General features: G+C 44.7%; 1 pseudogene; it reads left to right on the top strand.

Moving 5' to 3' along the window:
- The first annotated feature begins 1,028 nt into the window (after positions 1-1,028).
- LOC145550434 (nuclear factor 7, ovary-like) lies at positions 1,029-2,417 on the top strand (annotated as a pseudogene).
- The last annotated feature ends 1,501 nt before the right edge of the window (positions 2,418-3,918 follow it).

The raw sequence follows: 3,918 nt of genomic DNA, 5'->3' as shown, positions 1-3,918 counted from the left end.
CCCGAGGCATCCCGTCCCAATCATCATCAGTTCTGATGATGTAAAGCACATGGCGAGTCCACAGCGTCTTAAAATTGTAATCTTACTTTTTTCTTTGCTGTTTTCTGTACTTTTTAAATACAAATGCTTTCTCTGTTTAATTGCTCTATTGCTCTTTTTTGCAGGTTTCTGTAAAGTCCAGTGAACTGGAATGTTCTGTCGCTGATCCTCACTGTTCTTAGGAAGGAGAAATGTTGTCTGCAGTAATATTGGAATACTGTGACATTGAATTAAAACAATGCTCTGTCCTTGGTGAAACAGTTTTCACATGTCCTGGTAAGTGACCAGAGTGAAGTTTGGCCCCCACCTTCTTCAAATCAGACAAAATCGGTGTCAAAAGTTTGTGTAGCCAAAATGGGGGCCAACTTCACTCTGGTTCTAGGTCATCAAATCACTACGTTGCCTGTAGGAATTGTTAATGTCCAGCAGGTGTCAGTATTGAGTGACAATATCAACACAGAATCAACACAGTTTTGCTTTGGGTCGAAACGATACATGACGCCTCATCTACCCATCACTACCAGGTGGCATAAACTTGTGGAGAGGAAAAATATATTTTCACTTAAAGCAGAAACAAAGTCATGAATCAGAAAAAGCTGTAGTGTTTTAATAAAACTGCAGATTAAGAGGAAATCCTCTAGAGGGCGCCTGATCTCCGCCTAAAGACTGATTCCAAAGGGAACACATTGGAAAAAACCAGGAAACAGTTCTGAGAAAAAAAAAACTCCTTGAGTAAACACCCTGAGAATGAACTTTGCACCTGAGGATGAACTCTGACTCCTGCCTTCGTCTCCGACTGAAATCAGACTAACACTGAACAAGGAGAACAGAGAGAGAACTGAGCAACTAGACGCTGAAACACAGACTGCTGCAGGAGGAAATCAAGCAAATCAAAGTGAAAGTAAGTTCAGAAAGTTTCTACAGGAGAGAAACTGACTTCCTGGTTTGACTTTCTGTCTGCTGTGGTTTCAGCTTCACTCTGAGACAAAATGGCTTCCAGATCAGACGATGATCTCTGCTGTCCGATCTCTCTGGAAATATTTAAGGATCCGGTTCTTCTGTCATGTAGCCACATCTTCTGTAAGAAATGTCTGCAGAAATACTGGAGAGAGAAACCAGGAAGAGAGTGTCCAGTTTGTAAAAGGAGATCTTCTAAAGATATTCCACCTGTTAATCTGGCTCTGAAGAATCTGTGTGAGTCTTTGTTACAGCAGAGAAACCAAAAAGCTTCAGAGGATCTCTGCTCTCTGCACTCTTAGAAACTCAAACTCTTCTGTCTGAACCATCAGCTGCCAGTTTGTCTCGTCTGCAGAGATTCAGAAAAACACACCAACCACAGATTTAAACCCATCGATGAAGCTGCTCAGCAACACAAGAAGAAGCTTCAGGAAACTCTGGAGCCTTTAAAGGAGAAGCTGGAGCTCAGGAAGAAAGTTCAGGAGGAGTTTGATCAGACAGCAGAACACCTGAAGGTCTAGGTCCGACACACAGAGAGGCAGATTAGGGAGCAGATTAAGCAGCTTTATCAGTTTCTAGCAGAGGAAGAGGAGGCCAGGCTGGCTGCACTGAGGGAGGAAGAGGAGCAGAAGAGAGGGATGATGAAGGAGAAGATGGAGGCTCTGAGCAGAGAGATAGCAGCTCTTTCAGACACAGTCAGAGCCACAGAGGAGGAGCTGAGAGCTGCAGACGTCTCATTCCTGCACAACTACAAGGCTGCAGTGGAAAGAGTCCAGCGCTGCCCCCTGCTGGAGGATCCACAGCTGCCCTCAGGAGCTCTGATAGACCAGGCCAAACATCTGGGCAACCTGGCCTTCAACATCTGGAGCAACATGGAGACCATGGTGACCTACACTCCTCTGGTTCTGGACCCAAACACGGCTGGTCCAGAACTCCATCTGTCTGAAGATCTGACCAATGGGAGGATAGGAGAGAAACAGCAGCTTCCTGATAATCCAGAGAGATTTGATTATTACTGGTGGTCTGTTCTGAGTTCTGAGGGTTTTAACTCAGGGAACCACAGCTGGGATGTTGATGTTGGAGACAGTGAATTCTGGAGACTTGGTGTGATAGAAGAGTCTGTAGAGAGGAAGTAATTCATAAAGTCTGGATGGTTGTATATATTGTTCTCTTCAGGTCAATACTCAGCATGTTCTCTACCAGCTCCTCCCACTGGTCTCTCAGTCCAGAAGAATCTCCAGAGGATCAGAGTGAATCTGGACTGGGACAGAGGAAAATTGTCCTTCTCTGATCTGGATACTAACACACTCATACACACCTTCACACACACCTTCACTGACAAGATGTTTCCATACTTTGGCACTATTAAAACAGTAAGGATCGTACCGATGAAGATCTCAGTGATGAAGCAGCAGCTCTGATGACCTGAGCATGAAGAACAAAGTCCAATAAAAACTTATTGATCACATTGAAACTGTGAGTTTTAAAGTGGAAACTGATCATCTGGAGATGGATCATCTCTAGATATTTAGTTTATATCTCCATCCATCCATCCATTTTCATCCTCTTTTCCGGGGTCGGGTCGCGGGGGCAGCAGCTTCAGAAGGGAGGCCCAGACTTCCCTCTCCCTATCCACTTCTTCCAGCATCTCTTCTGGGGGAACCCCGAGGCATTTCCAGGCCAGCCGAGAGACATTGTCCCTCCAGCGTGTCCTGGGTCTTCCCTGAGGCCTCCTCCCGGTGGGACCTAAACACCTCACCAGGGAGGCGTCCAGGAGGCATCCTGACCAGATGCCCGAGGCTCAACTGGCTCCTCTTGACGTGGAGGAGCAGCGGCTCTACTCTGAGTCCCTCCCGGATGACCAAGCTTTTCACACTATCTCTAAGGGAGAGCCCAGCCACCCTGCGGAGGAAACCCATTTTGGCCGCTTGTATCCGTGATCCGGTTCTTTCGGTCATGACCCAAAGCTCATGACCATAGATGACGGATTTATGGATTTGCAGTACTGATCACTGCAGATCCAACTCTGAGGGTTGACCTGATAAATCAGGAGAGCAGAAACCTGTTGCAGTTGATGGAAACGTGCCTGGCCAGTGTCCGTCTAGACCAATAGGAGATGAAATTGCTCATCTTAGACATTTTAAAGAACAGTCAGCAGGTCAGCCTCCAACAGGGAAAGAACTAGTGATGGATCCAGAGCCATTTAAGGTCACCATCTAGGCTCTGAGCGCAGCGAAAGTCCGGATGAGGCCTGACTGGTTTCCATGCTCCCCCTCAGCTTCCCATCTCTCCACATCACCCTGTTGCAAACCAGACAGAGTTAAATTCAGACCCTTCATGTTTGGAGATGTTTAAACTGCTTCTGATTATTGTAGCTGGGTTATTTTTGATCCTTTAAAGACTGAAATGACAGTTTGTTTTGTCCTAATAGTGTTCAGGGTGTACATGAACTGCCTATCAGAGATGATCACTCTTAACTCCTCCCTCATACCAAACCTGTTCCCACCTTCAGTTGTCATAGCAACGCTCAATGTTATCGCCCCTCCCTTTGAGTTTTATACTCTTCAAGTCAAATAAATTTAGTGAGTTTGAGATTTTAAACCTAAATGTGAATTTGTGAAAAATACACTACAGTAGCAAGTTGTTAACTGTTTGTTAATTTTGTCAAACCTCAAAGAGTGTAATCAACTAGAGTTTTTAGCTTAGGACTTAAAAAAGTTGGAAGAAGAAACAGGCAGGAGTGGGAACTACTTCCCAGAATGCTTAGCGGCGGGTTTTTGTATCATTGATCATAGCATCATCATAGCATTGATCTGACTGTGTATGTTAAGACAAATGTTCATTTATCATAAATTTATCAGCTTTTTTTCTTGCATATTGTGAAATAATTATTTGGTTTAAATTGCAGCTTTAAGTTAAAAC

Source organism: Poecilia reticulata, unplaced genomic scaffold (assembly GCF_904066995.2).
Source record: "Poecilia reticulata unplaced genomic scaffold, P_reticulata-male-v2 Scaffold_45, whole genome shotgun sequence".
NCBI classification, from domain to species: Eukaryota; Metazoa; Chordata; class Actinopteri; order Cyprinodontiformes; family Poeciliidae; genus Poecilia; species Poecilia reticulata.
Note: the sequence above shows the minus strand (reverse complement) of the source record. Positions and strands in the feature narration are given on the sequence as shown.